Source organism: Lissotriton helveticus, chromosome 1_1 (assembly GCF_964261635.1).
Source record: "Lissotriton helveticus chromosome 1_1, aLisHel1.1, whole genome shotgun sequence".
Taxonomy (NCBI): Eukaryota; Metazoa; Chordata; class Amphibia; order Caudata; family Salamandridae; genus Lissotriton; species Lissotriton helveticus.
The window spans coordinates 1165614538-1165632917 of NC_136057.1; positions in this window are offsets into that span (position 1 = coordinate 1165614538).

Consider the following 18380-nt stretch of genomic DNA (forward strand, 5'->3'; position numbering starts at 1 on the left):
GAGCAGTCTCAGGCGTAGGAGACAATGACTTAAGTCGTTTAAGCGAGGCGCCAACATCTTTTGAGTCTTTATTCGTTGAGGAACAGCCCATACTTGCAGCCATGAAGAGACAGTCCCCAAGAAAAATACACAGCCACTTGAGGAAAAAAAGAGGACAGAAACTGCGTAGTTACACCAAAAAAAATGAAATACAGCACACTTAGCGTAAGGAGCGCCAAATCAATGACATCGGCGGACTTATATGAAGAGCAGGCATCAAAATGTATGGTAGAGCCTCATATATAGCAAGAGGTTACAACAAATACATCATGAGGAAAAAGCAGTTCCAGCAACAAAGATCTGTACTGAAGAAAAGAGAGCGTAGGCAACATAATATCTAGCCAAACAGCACAAAGAGCATAAAAAAGGAAGAAAAATGTTACCAGTTGCAAGCACCGTGTGGAAAATGACCTGGATAACCCCACACCGGCAAGAATGTATCAAAAACGGCACTTCTGAAGAGAAAGCGCTGGCTCCGTCACAAGCGGGAAGATGGCGGCCGCCCGTGAAGAAACCGAGCGTCACAGCAGCTTGCCGGGTAAGGTATGTAGCCGTCAGCAGAAGTCGCCGAAAATGATGTCAAACAGCTCCTGACATATTCCGGCACCTAGAGATGTTGTTCCGGTGAAGAGGGGCAGTCAGGAAGCGGCTGAGAATCTCCGTCGGGCCACACTCGCCTGGGAGCTCAAGCGCGACACGCCATGCTGTAGCGGCGCGCAAGCCACGCCCCGACGGACATGATCATACTTTGAAAATGATATCAGGCTGCTTATACCAGTCTAGAACATGCATATTTCTCGTAAATATATATTTTGCATATTGATATCGAAAGTCCTGGGCAGCTTTGAAGCCTGTCTATCTTGATGGAAACTTGGCAGTATGTTTAATTATGACCACACCTTCACTCTAAATATTTCTCTTCACTAGTTTTTTATTTTAACATCCTCTCAATGTTTAACAATATGTTGTAGTCAGTAGTAACATAGTTATTACAAGAGAATCATTTCAACATGATAATTGTTTCATTAAAAATATTTTGTTGGAAAACCATCATGAAGAATGGTGTAGATAGGTATTGAAATACTTTCTGTAGCAGACAGTCATCAATGCAGTCAAGTGATTTTAGTATAGCCCAGCTAGTAATATATGCTACACTGCTGTTGTGAAGACGCAAACGTAACCATGGTCCAGGGAAATGCTGCCAACAATGACTGTAGAGCAGAACTAAGGGCACCATTACTATGAAGTCCGCCCGCCACCGTAACGGAAAACAGGACCAACCGCCAGAGGTGCGGCGGTCCAGTGGGGCCAAATATAATGCAACTGCCAACCTGGTGGTTGCATCCCACATCTGTTACATTGCAGCGGGCGGGCGGTGCTGTAAGCAGCACCCGCCGCAATGTAAAAGTTGCATGTTGTGCATTGGCATGAACAATGTGACAGGCACCAATGAAAGGGGGTGCCTTCGGTATCCCCCCAAGTGCATCCACCCCACAGCCCCCCCCCCCCGGGGACCTGCAACGGGCCCCCAAAGCCATTTACTTTATGCCTTTGCCATGGAAAGGAATATGCACTGCATACATCAGATATGGATGGTGGTGCCTGCAAGGCATCGCCACCATATTGTCTGCCTTTTCCCCCCGGCCGGCAATCCGACCGGTGCAAAAGCGGTGGACAGACTTCCCTTCCCCCATGGTACCCACTGCCATGGAAAGGCTAAATGGGCTTGTGATGGCAGGCGGATCGCCACTGCCACGGGCGGATCGCAACCGCCCAGCCGCCGGTGGTGATCTGCCTGTGATCGTAATGGGGCCCTTAGATGTTAAACTATTGCTTTTATATTATAGGTAATTCACTGCTCACTCAAAGACAAACATATGAAGTTTACGTGTATTTTTCATCACACTGCTAAATTCTGTTATTAATAATAATTATTATTATTATTCTATTATAATAATGATAACAATGGAATTTGTAAACGGTTAGGATACCAAAAAAGCTGTCCTTGCACTAGACTGGCGTCTTGTTATAGATGTGAATGAAGAATTGCTTATTTGCCACCAAGTTTATATGTGCTGCAGTATGTGCTGCAGATACAGGTACGATAAATTGTGCTTTTCTCTGTAATTGTAACTGTTTACTTGAAATACACCATCACCACTTCCCTACTGATCCATAAATCTTAGTCAGCTTAATCAACCTCTCATTTCTAAGCAAAATAAAGGAAAAATAGTGACAACGCTCCAAGAGCATCTTGAAACTCAACCATGTTGGCCATAACCACCTGTCTGGATCCAGTATCAAAACTAGGGGTGGGTGGAACTGGTGGAGTTTCACTCAGTGGAATTCGGTGAAGACACCTAAAAACTCAGTGAGATTCCATGGAGTTTCACGGGTAGTTGAATTAGGTACATTGCTCTGCTAGAACAGATTTTTAGCACCTGCAGCTTGCTCCTCACTGTACACACAGTGCAAACGGCAGCATGTGGAGAGCCAGAGGGAACTGCTTCTTTCTGCCATTCCAGTAGATAATCTACTCGATTGCCATCTTCATCATCGCGAGCAGCAGCTTTCTCAATGGGAGCATTAACGACCTGCTGGGACCGCTCGCGCTGAGAAATCCTGCCCACGTTGGCGAGCCACGTACAAGAAAAAAACTCTTCCATGCTGTGGTTGGCAGAGTTTTTCTGTAACTCTGCCCTCCAAGCAGAGCACCGAGTGGGCAAAACTCACTTTCTTGCCTCCATTCCGTATAATCTGTCTGTTGCTGAATGCACATCAGTTTTGCAATGTGAGGCATACACAAATGTGTGAATTCACAAATACATATTTAAGTGGTTACATGAGAAAAAACAGATTATTATAGAATCTATAAATTATTTGTGGTTAGAGCATGATAATCTATATCTCGTTTGTATTCATCTGTGTCTGGAGAAAGCAGGATGAGTGCATACATTGCGGCTGCCAAGCAGATAAGACTCAGCTTCTGGTTAACTTCCATGTTTTGGGCTTGTAATCAAACAAGATCACCCAGATGACCCAACTGTTTACCATGACCACTACGACTGTCTACAGACCATTAGACATCTGCCAAGTAACAGTAGTTAATCTTAGAGTTCTGCTCAATATGATTGTCATTGTCAATGTGAATCCATTTTAATAGAGGGTGCTAACTATGTTGGTTTTATTTCATTCCCTCTGTCTTTCAGAACGTAAATTTGCACTGTGGAACAAAGAATATTCAAAGTATATGTTTCATTTAGAAGAGAACTGTGCACAACACTTTAATAACTATGAAGTAAACTGGGGCTCTATTGCAAAAAGCCCTTTGACTGCACTTAGCATCCAGATAATGGTATCAGATTATGCAGCCTGTGCTTCTAAAGAGCCTTATGGCCACTGCTTAAAGAAATTACCATCCCCATGATTAGTAAATGAATATGTACATACAACAAATAAATTACTTCCCTGAACAAGAACATCTAGCCAGGCCACTTCATTAATTATATGGATTCTGCCCCATTTGCTGACCCTCTGGCTCTCCGTGCGTTTTTATTACACCATAATGTTATCCACTGCTAATATCATTTATAGTAATTGAATTGACAGAAATGTATTTGAATAGAAAATGGTTCCATCTAAAGGAGGGTATTATCACATGAATTCTGAACATGTAATTCCAAACGTTTTCTGCAGAAATGATAGAAAGGCTCAATTATATTCAATAATATGTGTAATAAGTGCATTTTACCAAGTAAATTAAGAAGAAAATAATTGGCTTTTTTGGGCTGGAAATTTTAGATTGGAAATTTTGGAATGGCACTTCCCTCGTCTTCCAAAATAAAAGCCTCAAATAATTGCCACAAGCGAAAGATTTAAAGCAAAATTTACAAAGAAACGGATCGCACACCACAAACGACTGCATTCGATACTATAGCTCTAAGTGTATTTAATACGCACATTTTGGCTAGTTTAACGGCAGGGCAAAGTTGCAAAATAATTTGAAAGAAAAAATTGTTTATTTTTTTCTCCTTTACACATATTTTTGAAGTGGGAGACATTGTCGGCAAGATGACTGACCGGATGTAAAATTCCACAGCTCTTGAAATTTTCGGAAGCATCCTTCAGCATCTGTAAATTTACGATTCTTCTCCGCTCTGACAACAGGCAAAATAGAAGTTTGTTACTTACCACATCAAGCAGATGTGTAATCTGATACTGGGGAATCTGCAAAGGTTTGCCTGTAACCAGCGACATCCAGTGCAACTGGCTGGGAAAACATGGCCATGGGTAGAGGGAGGTTATTCTGGCCCCCAGTCGAACACGGCGAGCCGAAACTGCCTTTTGAGGAGGACCATAGTCAGCTAGTAGCTGTGAGAGCTAGAGTCAGTGGATGGGCGGCGGCAGGGAGTGATAGGCAGGACTACTTCGGCTTGGACGTTGGATAGGAGTACTTCTTGTTCGACTGGGTCTGATAAAATAAGACTGAATGGCATACAGAAGACACAGTCGGGGCCCATGATTGGCTACATCATTGAGATGAAAACCACCATCATTTAGCTACAGAAAACCATAAGAACACTTAAAGCAAGGACAGAAGATGAAGTGGGAAGCTTGCTCAGGAATAACCTCCACTTTTTGGGATTCCAAAGAGGGTAGGTAGAGGGATCATCCTTGAAAATATTCCTGCAAAAATGGACCAAAGGCTTGCCTAAACTTACAATATAAAGTCAGTTGACATAGGTGTTCCTGGATTATAGCTAGTCTTTCTTGTTTTCAGTTTCTAATTGTTGTGAAATTTAGTAGGCTTTTTCAATGTTTTCAAAACGTGTAAACAATCACTTGTTATCGGTGTTTACTGATTTTGCTCTGTAGAAAATCATGGGGATGTACTTTTTCCAGTTTATATGAAGTAAGTTGCTTTTAGTTCCTCCTTCCCTCTTCGGTTGTAATTATTTCTCCCTTGTCTTGAATTTGCTCTTTCAAGAACCTTTTCTTTATTTCACCTCACTGCCTGTCTGATTTCTCAATGCTCAAACCTCTTTTTCTGTTTATGTGAAAGGGTATGTTAGCACTGATTTTTATGAATGATTTGGACTTGGATTTATTGGAAAGCAGTCGAGAACTGTGCTACTGCTGGGCATGTGTGAGATCTGCACAGGGCACTTTAACTTTGTGTTCTGCGCAGCGTGCACATTTCTAGTGCATTTTTCATCTTGGGGAGAACAAGCACTGCTCAATATGGTTCCATCAATTGCAGTGACAGGGGTTTGCACAATTGCGTTGCCAGGAGTCAAGCCTTGTTTTAGCACCATATATTCCGAGGTTCATTTTGATATGGAGCAGGTACGATGGAAAATTGGTTTTGGTTGATCCTGGAGCTGTATTATGAACAAACCGTCCTTTAGTGTGCAGGCTCAGAACAGGTATTTGCACCTGCTTTTTCTAAAAGTGTGCAGTCTGTAGTAATACTAGGAAACAGAGAGAGAGATTGCATTTTCATGTTTCTGAGTGGTACTATACTGCTCATACACTAACATGTAGATTTTCAGAGTTAATGTATGCTATAAGCAGCACATTTTCAGCAATACCAGTGCATTACCCACTTCTAGGCTTGCACACATGCAGAGAGGTTGTTCATGATATGGCCCCTGATCCTTCTGTGTGAGTGGACGTGACTCAGATAGGCATGCTCTGCACAACAACATGAAGTAAACATGGGAAAAGGAGTGCTGAGTAGTGTCTTTTGGGAGAACATTGATCCTTGAGGCCCCCTTGTGCATAGTGATCTCTTTTGCTTCAATCCTGGTAAGAGCAGACTTAATAAAGACATAATGAAAGAGTGTAGAAGGTGGTACTTGAAGACGTGTGTTGGGGTCCACAATCCATTGAGGAATGCATGACACTGCTACTTCTGGAACTCCTGACAGACTAGAAAGGTGCCCCGGGACTGTGTTTGTGGCATGCTGCAACTGTTACGTGCTTTCACCGGTTAAGTCATTAGTTAGGAATGGGGACCCATTTTTATCAAGGAGTTTGGCCTCTGTTTAGCGACCCCAGAGGTTCCTTATGAGAAAACCCTTTGTAGGTGGAAGTTGAAATGTTTGATTGTTGTAACTGGCAAGAACACTGATAAAGCAAACAAAGGCACATGGTATAAATGAGACTAAATGGAAAACCTGACTTAAAGGAAGATTAGAAGGGAGCATAGTAATACAATGTATTTACAACATAATCCAATATAAGTAGTGTACATGTGAAAACTAATCTCCTGGCCCATCAGTAGACTTGGAGACTACAGGCCTGATTAGGATCTTGGCAGTCTTACAGCCATCCAGCAGCTTTGGCAGTCACTAGTACTTCAAGTGGACAGTCTTTCTCCCTCCATATTTAGATGCTTGAGGCTGCCTCACCATCTGCACCCACAGTGTGTTTCTCGCTGTGGTTGTGACACACCACCGCCAACCCGATCGACTCCAAAGTTGATGAATACTACTCCATCACTGTCAGGGAAACAGTTTCCCACAGAGCTAATTTAAAGATTTCCCAGTTGTGCTAGCGGTCTACTAGCGGGGATTCCGAGACAGAGTGAGTCTGGTGCGGTACGTGCTAAACAGTGCACCATTACTGTGGCCATAGGATGGATGCTAGTAGGACAAACCTGATGTCAATTAGACAAATGGAAACACCTACATACCAGACAATAAAAAAAATCGGACAATCATCCTTTGCCATTCCAGCTCCACCATGACATTTGATCTCAGAGGCTCTACAAGTGAAGTGAGATTTTTGATTTTCATTCTCCATGTCCCCTGTCCATTATTCCCTTTCTTGTAATACCTTGTGGTTAATAATGTACTCATTTCTTATTTTGTGCACAATGCCAGATCCCAAACATCCACATTTCACTGAGGGAGGATTGTCACTCATGGTGGACAAAATCCTAAGAGTTGAACCACAATTGTTTGGAGCCCAAGTCCAAATAAACACTCCTATCACAGAAAAGGCACATGTGGGCCAGAAGAGTCGACAGAGTGAATACTGTAGCAAACAACCTGGGCACACAGAAGGAACCTAAGAAGAGGTGGAATGACCTGTAGAGTAGGGTGTGTTCCCCGGACTCCAAGTGTCACATGGATGCCCAGAGGACTAGCACTGGTTCTCCCAGGCCCTCAATACCACTCATGCGCTGGGAGGAGACGGTCTTCCAGATTCTACATCCTGAAGGCTTGACAGGAATGAATGAAATGAAAAGAAAATTTATAAAGCGTGGTGGTTACCCTGAGGCGTCCCAGCGCTAGAGACAGATGCGAGCTGATAGGAAGAGAAAGTTAGACAGGGTGGGAGAACAGTAAAGTTTTTAACTGTTTGTGGAAACAAAGTAGATTAGATTCTGATCGTAGGTTGAGGGGGGGAGTTCCAGAGTTTGGAGGCATTATAAGAAAAGGAGCGGCCTCCACTTCTGGATTTTTTCATCCTAGGGACTGTGACCAACAAAGAAGAAGCTGATCTGAGGTGTCTTACAGGGTTGTGGGGGGTAATCAAAGAATGGTTTATGGGAGGACCAGTTTTCCAGTAGGCTTGATGGGAGATACAGAGGGTCTTGAACTCGATTCTACGCCTTACTGGTAGCCAGGGTAAGGTCCTCAGACCGGCCTTTATTGGAAGACGCCGGGGGATTTGGAGAAGAGTCCGGGCCGCAGCATTCTGCACAACCTGAAGAATGTTGAGTGAGTTGGGGGCACCTAGGTACAGGGCGTTTCCAAAGTCCAATCTGGATAGGATTAGGCCTTGAACCATTATTTTCCTTACTTCGAAGGGTAGTAAGGGAAGGATCTTCCGAATTAGCCTAAGAAGGCCAAAGCAGGTTGCCGAGAGTTTGGTGGCTTGGGCATTGAAGCTGAAGGATTTATCGAGCCATATACCAAGGCTCTTGATTTCCCTGGGTGAGGGAGGTGTGCCCAGGGAGGGGGGCCAGAGTGATCTGAGAGCTAATGGGGAGGGATTACCTAAAAACATTAGCTCGGTTTTGTCACCGTTCAGTTTCAGGTATGATTGGTTCATCCAGTTTGAAACCTCTTCCAAGCAGGTCCTAAGGTTGTCTGGGTTTGTGTCAAGTTGGTTAAGGGAGATCACCAGCTGGATGTTGTCCGCGTATGTGATGATTTTAATACCAAATGGACGGACCACCTCAGCTAGTGGCCCCATGTAGACATTCAACAATGTGGGGCTCAGGGATGAGCCCTGAGGGATGCCGCAAGGAAGAGATTTGCTTGGAGAGATGGAAGAACCCTCAAACACCTGAAAGGAACGGTCGGTGAGGAACAATTCAAGCCAAGAAATGGCCGTGCCCGAAATCCCAATGTTAGTAAGCCGTGAAAGAAGTGTGCTGTGATTGACAGTGTCGAAAGCGGCACTGAGGTCCAGGAGGATTATGGCCGCTGATCCTCCCTGGTCCAAGATCTTTCGTGCCTCCTCCGTCACTGCCAATAGCGCTGTTTCTGTTTCATGCCTGGGACGAAAGCCAGTTTGGGAAGCATCGAGTAGATGGTTAGATTCTATGAAATCTTCCAAAGTGGCATTGGCAAATTTTTCCAGTACTTTGCTCATCCAAGGGAGCAAAGAGATGGGCCTGTAATTTTTTAACTCGGACTGGTCGAGATTTGTTTTTTTTAAGAGGGCCCTAACCATCGCACGTTTCCAGGGTAATGGAACAACACCTACGCCTAGAGAGGAATTCAGTAGGTTGAGCACTGTGGGAAGAATAATGTCGTTGACCATGTACAGTGAGCGTGGGGTAGCTGGGTCATTAGGAGAGCCTGATTTGACCTGAGGTATTATGGAGTTTAATAGACTGGGGTTGAGTGGCGGGAAGGCTTGTAGGGTGACCGTATGGTAAGTGTCAGAGGTTGGGGTAGATGGAGATCGAACGGTGAGGGGGGGATGGGAAGGCAGAATAGATTATTTGAATTTTTTCCGAGAAGAACTCTGCTAAATCGTTACAGCGGACTTGTGCATTGCCCGGATCTAAGGGCTGCTCTGGGCGCTTTAGCAGGGTTTTTGCGATCCTATGGATTTCTTTTGGTTTAGATGCCGCTGTATTGATTTTTTCTGCAAAAAAAATCGATTGGGCCGTTTTGATCTCCTTTTTAGATGCTCTAAGCATGAGTCTATAGTTGCTTTTGCTGACAAGGGAGAAGTCTAATCTCCATTTCCTTTCAAGGCGTTTGCACTTGGTTTTTAGTTCCCGTAGTGTGGGGGAGTACCAGGGGGCCGTCTTGGCACTCCCCTTAGGATCCATGTCACCCAGGGGGAGTACCAAGTCTAAGGAGTTGGAGATCCAGCGGTTGAAGTCCTCATTAGCTGAGGTAGGGTCTGGGTTGTCAGGAGGTCTGGTGTTCACCAGGGTCGACCGCCAGTCATCCAACGGCAGTTTGGGCCAATTCCTACGCTTGGAGGAATGAGCTTGTGCGGGCAGAGGAGATTTAGAAACCGTCCAAGTGAAGGAGATCAAATAATGATCCGACCATGGGATTGGAGAGGGAATATGAACAGCCAGTTCCGGGCAATTACTAAAGATAGGGTCGAGGAGGTGACCTTTTATATGAGTTGGATTAGTTACTAGCTGGGTCAACTGTAGGGCAGCTAGACTGGCCAGCAAGTGACGAGCAGTAGAGTTGGTGGGGTCGTCAAAATGGATATTGAGATCACCCAAGAGGGTGAAGTTAGCTGGCGTAGTTGCTAGACAAGCTAGCATTGACGGAAGGTTGGAGGTAAATTCACCCAGGGGTCCAGGAGGGCGCTATACAAGGACTCCCGAGAACGTGTTAGTAGGGGAGAATTCTATAACAAAAGAGACGCTTTCACAGTCCGGAATAGGGTGACAAGAACTACGACACTGAAAAGTGTCCCGAAAAATAATGGCTAAACCCCCTCCCTTCCCGTTTTTACGGTCGATGCGAGTTATCTGGCACCCAGGGGGGATGGCCTGAACCAGATCCAGTTCAGAGTCGTTGATGAGCCAAGTTTTAGTCTAAAAGATAATATCCGGGTCATGATCCTGGATGAGAAGATTGATTTCTAAAGAATGCTTTACCATGGATCTACAGTTTAGAAGGTACATCTTGTGTTTTATTGACAGGGTTTCATTAGGTGGCAGTCCCAGAAAGAAGAAACCGCACCCCAGGCAGGTAGATTGGGGGGAGGCTGGGTCCCAGGAGTGATCACAGTGTTTTTGGATGTTAGGCCTAAGGTCAAGAAACTTCCCAGAACTGTATAATATAGGAGCTGGAGCGGAAGATGCAGGGTTTATGGCCCCTGGCCCCGGTCGGCCGCGGACGGGCGCAGACAGGCTTGCCTTTGGCGCGCCTTCGGCGGGCCATCGGCGCTCCCGCTGGGCAAGTCCGCTGCGCATCCTGTAGGATGTGGCCATTTAAGTGGATGGTGTCGGGAGGGGCGAGCAACTAGTCCGCCGACCCACTCCTCACCTAAGATGGTGGCTACACACCTAACAGCACCTAGTCGGCTGCGGTGGTGAGATGCGAGCGTGTGGAGGTATGTGCAAATGAGCAATGAGCAAATAAGCAGATGAGCTACACAACACACGAGAATGAAACAGACAGCGTAAGTTTAAAAATAAAGGTTAAAAGATTCAGCAATGTTACATTCCCGGCTTCCGCCCCAGGAATGAGCTAGCAGATCTGCGCGCATGAGGAACAGCGCAGCTTTTAAGTGGATGGTGTCGGGAGGGGCGAGCAACTAGTCCGCCGTCTCACTCCTCACCTAAGATGGTGGCTACCCACCTAACAGCACCTAGTCGGCTGCAGTGGTGAGATGCGAGCGTGAGGAGGTATGTGCAAATGAGCAATGAGCAAATAAGCAGATGAGCTACACAACACACGAGAATGAAACAGACAGCGTACGTTTTAAAATAAAGGTTAAAAGATTTGGCAATGTTACATTCCCGGCTTCCGCCTCAGGAATAAGCTAGCAGGTCTGCGCGCGTGAGGAACAGCGCGGCTTTTAAGTGGATGGTGTCGGGAGGGGCGAGCAACTAGTCCGCCGACCCACTCCTCACTTAAGATGGCGGCTACCCACCTAACAGCACCTAGTCGGCTGCGGTGGTGAAATGCGAGCGTGAGAAGGTATGTGCAAATGAGCAATGAGCAAATAAGCAGATGAGCTACATAACACACGAGAATGAAACAGACAGCGTAAGTTTAAAAATAAAGGTTAAAAGATTCGGCAATGTTACATTCCCGGCTTCCGCCTCAGGAATGAGCTAGCAGGTCTGTGCGCATGAGGAACAGCACGGCTTTTAAGTGGATGATGTCGGGGGGGGGCGGGCAATTAGTCCGCCGACCCACTCCTCACCTAAGATGGCGGCTACCCACCTAACAGCACCAAGTCGGTTGCGGTGGTGAAATGCGAGCGTGAGGAGGTATGTGCAAATGAGCAATGAGCAAATCAGCAGATGAGCTACACAACACACGAGAATGAAACTGTAGTGTAGTTCCTATTTTCCCAATAGGCTCTGCGCATTGGAATAATATCTTCAATAGTATAGACGTAGGACTGTGGTTAACTAGGTCTTTTACTGACGATATTAGACTTAAAGTTATGTGTGCCAGCTAGCTCAGAGTTCACTAGAAACTTTCTCGAATAGGCAAGGAGGAGTTTAACCTCCCTGGATAGACAAAAAGGGATTTAGTTTCTAACAACCATAGAACATGACAACTTTGCTCTCCCCTAATCAAGAGTATATCTCCAGAGTCGTGTGAAAACAAAAGACAACTTATTTTACTCAGTCAGTACGTGCATTCTTAGTTTCACCAGTTTGTAGAGAAATAAGAGATGGGCGTGGTTCAATAAAAGATGTTATTTATTGATCAGTCTCTTTTCTCATACAAGAGAAATGAATCGCTATTATTGCAATACTTATAGTTAAGTAAAGTGCATACAGTAAAAACAGAATTATAAAATAATACTGTAAAAGCATTTATATGGTTTCTTAGCCATATGATACTAAAATGGATAAAAGATATACATACATATATACATTGACTAATCGTACTCAACTGGTGCTTCTAACTACGCCTACCCCGGTGTACCTGACCTAAGCCTAATACATGGGAGGGACTAAGTAAGTAGCAGTGTAAGTTAAGTTTGCTTTGCCAAGAATCTGACTCAAGAATTCTCTGTAAGGGGTTAGTCAGTTCAGTACCTGGGATTTGGAAGGCTGGAGGGTTGGTATCTCTGTCTCAGGACTCGATATCCCAGTTACCCGCGAGGGCGGCTGGAAACGCCGGAGGCTGGATTTCTCGGCAGGAGAAAAGGCAGCGTCTCTCTCAGCGCGTCAAAAGGGAGGGGCAGCGTCCGTGGGCTTTTCTGTTTCAGCTGGGCTCTCCGGCAAGTAGCGCTGCTCCAAGCTCGTCACCACCGTGTCCTAGCTTAGGGCAACGTCGGTATTATTATACCTGAAAGGTGCCGTGTTTGACGTAAGGATGGACATAAGACGTCAGCAAGAATGTCATAAGGACTGGTCGTTCTTACATTCTTTGCAGGAGTTCTCGAGCGAAATCAAAACAATGGTCGCAGGGATTTCCCAAGTCTGTTGGAGGTTTGATTTGTTTTGAGAACTCGGTGTGCTTCTCTAGGGGGCTGAAGGGATAGTGCTTGCTTAATGTGACAGCATGCGCTATGACCTAATCTGAAGACGGGTTTCTGTGCCGTTGTATGGACACTAGTGAATTAATAACCGGACAAGGGTCAGAAATAGGAGTATCAATATAGGTACCTAGATAAACACACTACACCCACTCCACGAAATGATGTACATATTTACTAACCTAAGCAATAGTAAGCATAACTAACAGTGCATTTTTATACCGGACCACCCCAAAAAACATATTTTTTTTTGCTGTTTTGAAAAATGGCGTATGCAAAATGCACGAAATAAGTATAGGTACTGTATGCATTCAAGCAGTATAATCATTCAATAAGGAGATGCACATTTTATATCAGCATGAACGATTTGCGAAATTACACATGAAATGGCTCTTGATACAGAAAAAAATTGTAAGACCATCTCATCACATATAAACACAATGTATTGCATATAAACTAGAGGTTGAGGTAATGTAATTACTCTAGTATTCCTAAGAATAGAAGTTCTGTTCTCTAAGAATAGTTTTACTTTAAGCAGAAGATAAGTGCCAAAAAGGTAAATATTTTGGAATTTTGGAAAAAAGTTTTTGCTATTCAGGGGAGAAGAGAAAAAATAGTTCAGTCACTTTGTTTTCCAAAGACTCAAGGCCAAATTCAGAGTTCAGGGAACGCCGTGTGCAAGTTTGTTTAAAATCATTCTCTCTGTTCCGGTGAAAACATCATTTCAGATAGATTCTCGAAAAAACAGTCTACAGCTTCAGGTGAGAGTTCGACTAGGTTAGAAAATGTCGCTACCATGCAGTCACGCGCATGATTGCTTTCACTGAGGGTTTGATCAGAACTGCTTACAAAAGGTCGTACCTGGTCGATGCTGATTTCATCTTGTACTTCACTACCCTTCAATCGCAGTGGTGAAGTTTCCACGAATGCCGTCATCAGGATAGGTAGCCGCTGGGGACAGCACAATGCATGAGCCTTTACCGGACCCAACAAAGTATCTACATCCAATGGTACTTCTGATTGTAGTGTAAGACAGGTGTCTAACACACATTCTTCGCCGCATAGCATGCACCTTAATACAGGCATAACACAATTCTGCCAGATGGGTCTGAATGAAAGAAACCAGGTCATATTCAGATCTCGTAGCCAGGCTAAGCCAAGGACTTTAGTTATGCGGTCCCGGTAGCTGATAGCTAGGATCGTTTCTTCCATTGTAGCTGGAGTCTTGTCTGTGACATGGCTTGTCATAACGAAGCAAGAGTAGCAAGAATAAAATGCCTGCTACGAGTCCCAACAGGAGAGGAAGTCCGCCAAAGATGGAATGGACGAAATTTGGAAAGATACCCAGGATCGCTTTGAATGGTGTTAAAGCGCCTGAAAAAACTGTCTTAAATACACTGGCGATACCACTTGTATCAGAAATATTTAAGATTTCGTTCAACATTTCTGCGAAGTGTAGGGGGCTATTTGTTGATAATATTGAATGAATCTCTGCCGTTGTCCTTGCAACTTGGAGATCATACGTTTCTTTTGATGACGTCAACTGGGTTGGCGTCTGTAGGAGCACAGTCTTCATTCTGCTTAAAGTATCAATTCGAATAGAAGAGATTTTTAAACTGGGCCATAACCTTCCCTCCCTGTCTGGAGCATCATTCGGGAACAATATTCTTTCACAGCACATGACCCTGGAAGTCACGCTTACGAAATAAGGTTTTCCTGGCAGCAAGCCACAACATCTGTGATCTACAATTAGAATGTAACTCCCGTTTGAAAGTCTTCTAAAGAATGGTTCTATTTGTGTTGCAGGTGTGCCTAACTGGTGACATGAAAGGTTATTTGAAGTCCCATCACAGGCCCCATGCAAACTAATACCCTGACACAGAAGTATGCCACTTAGCGATCTTTCACAATTATTACCACTAAGAAATACACTCTGTCCATTATTACTGACACATGTGTGTGTATAGGGCAAGTTCCATGTGGATTTAATGTATCCTTTACCCAACCTTTCATACTGGCCTGCCTGTATATATTTTTGGCAGTATTGAAACTGGAAAGTTGTTATCGGAATATTTATTATCCCATGTATTATCCATTCAATGACAGATCATTCTGACATTGTCAATGGTAATCTCTCAAGTTTTTCAATGCTCATAATTGTATAGTCAGCACCCTTTTGTGTCAAACTGATTTGTTTATCAGTAAGGTTAAAGATATTAAATAGTGACGTTGTGTTGATTAGACGCCAAGGCACATAGCCTGAACGCAGATTTTGTAACGTCCAGCCAAGCTGTACAATAGAACGTAATTGAGACTGACCGTGTTGCAACATCAGTAAGTCTTGTTCTATTATATCGATTGCAGAAGATACAATACTGTCCAGTGAATATATTCTGGAAGACAGAGTCATTAACCCATTGTCTACAACAGAAAGTGATTTTTCCAAATTAACACGGTCAATTTCCCGTATTTTCTCTGCTGTCTCAATTTGAGTTACTTTCCAAGCTTCGTTGTAAGCTGCATATATAGAGGCCGCTATGAAACGTTTTAGACGCTGTTTGCGTGGTCCCATGATGAAATCGCGCAAGTCAGCACCTTCTTTAAGTAAAGTTAAGTGTTGCTTAATTTCTGACAGTGTGGATGTATGTAGCCATTGAAGGCAGAGTTTTCCCACACTATAAGTAGTTACAATTCCTGGATGTTGTCTCTGGGAGTATCTTGGGTCTGGCCTGGTCAATGTGAACCCCTGAATTTTGTTCAGGAATCTGTCTTGACAGTTATTTGTGTCTGTGGGCCAGATCAACCATTTTTTCCAATCAGCATATGTTCTGTTTTGGTTTAAAATATGGGATACGTCTATCTCAACATCCGTAGTGCTATTACTGGTAGGTGTTGGTTTTGGAATAGACGGTTTATTTAAGTCTTTAATTTTGGCTAGGCCAAGACAGGATGTCTGTTGAATTGTATCATTCAAAAATATAATTTGTTCTGGGATCATGCAGGCTCTAAATAATGATTCTATACCTTGCACTTGCCAATCTTTTGTGCCCCAGATAGTTTTCGTTTCAATGTTATTGTTCTAGAAATCAAAACCAAATGTATTCATTTTTTCAAAGAATGAGTCTGAATATATTAATTTTGTGTTTGTAAGCATGGTTTTCACTCCTGTCTTATTTAACAATTTGAAATAAAATGATTCTGCATTACTTGTGTTGAACCCTGAAAAGTATGAATATTTATCAAAATATGTCTTTGAACTGCCTTTTGGTGGAGTTGCACAATGTTCCCATTGGTTAAATTTTAAAACATTTCTAGGTTGAGTAGATTTATGCAGATAATGGTTACCATAATGGTTATAACAAAACATTTGATCGTAATTAGATGAACCTTGCAAATAATCATGTTCTGTAAATTTAGCTGACATTACTAGATCAGACATCATATCATTAATACTTTCAAAGTCCCAATCATCAGCAAATGTGCTTGGTTTTACAAAGTCACTTAATGAAATCTTAAATTGATGAGGATACTTCAGAAGCTCAACCGGACCATAGATTTCGTAATCAGTTTTGTCCCATGCTACCCCACCGGGTATAGGATTGGCTGTGAAGTTTACTGAAGAAAGTTCTCTTTTCTCTATGTGTGAAGACTTGTGTGGTTTCAGGACCAAGTTGATGTTCTGACTTGCTGTGTCCATTGTAACATATTTTCCCTCAATGAAATGTCCCAAGCATAGTACTATGATGAGCCAAAGTATGAGGATGAATACTCCTAGTGCCACCCAAAGTTCAATCCATGGAGAAATCAGATAGGTTTCTTGTAGTTGATGAAAGAGTTCCTTTGCTTTGTCTTTAAATGTTTTTGTTGTTGGCTGTTCCTCAGGTTCACTTGGATCCTCAGAAAAATCATCGAAGTTGATGAAGTAGCCTGATGCTGTTCTGTCAATTGTTTCAATTGCTTCCGGATTCCTTTTCGTTTTTGGAATTTTCTTTGTTTCATTAGCATAGTCTGTGGTTACATCATTATAGACTGCTGTTTCTTGATTTAAGATTTTAATTTGGGTTTCAAGAGGTTTAAGTTCCATGGCTTTGTTGCATAGTCCTTGTTGTTTTACTGTAGGTGTATCAATTGTGATTAGTCTTTCAGTTTGAACCTCTGTGTTTGTAGCAAACTTTGGTGTTCTACTACTTCTTGGGAGTCCACTTGGCCTACTACTTGTTATCGGCCACATGATTGTGGTTTAACCAGGTCGATGGATACAACTCGGTTCTCCTTTTTACCAGCAAGGGGCGGTAGTATTACTGATCTTGTCCCGTTGACAGACAAGACAGGAACTGCTTTTCTGTTAGAAGGCCCAAATTCCTTCTTCACCGCGATCTTTTCTCTGACCAGATCCCCGATTTTTGGAATCCAGACAGGCCTTGCTGGGACAGGTGGTTTCTCTTCAGTGGCTGTTGGCTGTTGCTTCAACTTTATGTTGCTCAGGTCTTTTCTCTTTTTGTTTAAGTCCTGTAAAATAGCCAAACGATCTTTGATATCAAAGCATTTTTCTTTAACCACTGAAGTTTGACTATCAAGGTCATGGATTAGCATTCTAGTCCCAAACAATAGTTCGTACGGACTGAGACCTCTCAGAGAATTTCTTGGCAGATTATTAAGACTGCGTGGAAACTTATTAAATGTTTGACCCACCCAGCTCCTGAACCTAATAGCTTAGCTGTTATTGATTGCTTTATGTCACGTTTTTTTCTTTCCACAATTCCGTTTCCCTCAGGATGAAAGGGACAAGAGTACCGCAATGCAATGCCCATGCTGGTCATGGCCTCCTTGTAAGCCCGAGAGCTAAACGCAGGACCCTGGTCAGAATGTAGCATGCCAATTGCGTATGTGCCAATAAAGACTCGCAAATCTTTTATAACAGTTCTGGCGTCAGCCGATCGCTGGGGCCACATCCATATGAATCTCGTGCATGAATCCACTGCGACCATGATATATTTATAGTTGCCGTCCCTTTGTAAGGGACCGCAGTGGTCCAGGTAAACACAGGCTAATGGTTTATCTGAGATTAGAAGGGGCGTCTGGGCTGGTCGTTTCACTGTTGATACCTTCATTCTTTGACATATTTCACATTCTAGAACAGAGGGGCATATTACCAACCAATAGAGATAATTTTTGTCTCTAACTTGTTTAGAGACAAAAATTATCGCCGCACATCGGCGATTTTTATCGCAGATAAACCTTGCTATTATCAAGGTTTATCGCAAATGCGATAAAAAACGGCCGCAATGCATGAATATCGCTGAAAAGTCAGCGATATTCATGCATTATCGAGCAAATGCTCTTAGCCATGTTATCCACCTCCCATTGGTTAACATGGCTAAGAACTGCTCAGGGCAGGTGTTAGCTTTTGGAGATATTCGCGCTTAGCGCGAATATCTCCAAAAGTTGGTAATAGGAGATAGCGATGTTAGCGACTGTTTCCAGTCGCTAACATCTTGGCACGCCCACTTTGCATGTCATTAGTGATAAATATCACTGACATGCAAAGCGGGGCCCAAGATGGTCGCTATCTCCTATTAGCTGTCGCTAACTGGTGTTAGCGACAGCTTGGTAATAGGGAGATAATTTTATCTCCGCTTTCTTGGCTTTTAAAGCCAAAAAAGCGGAGATAAACC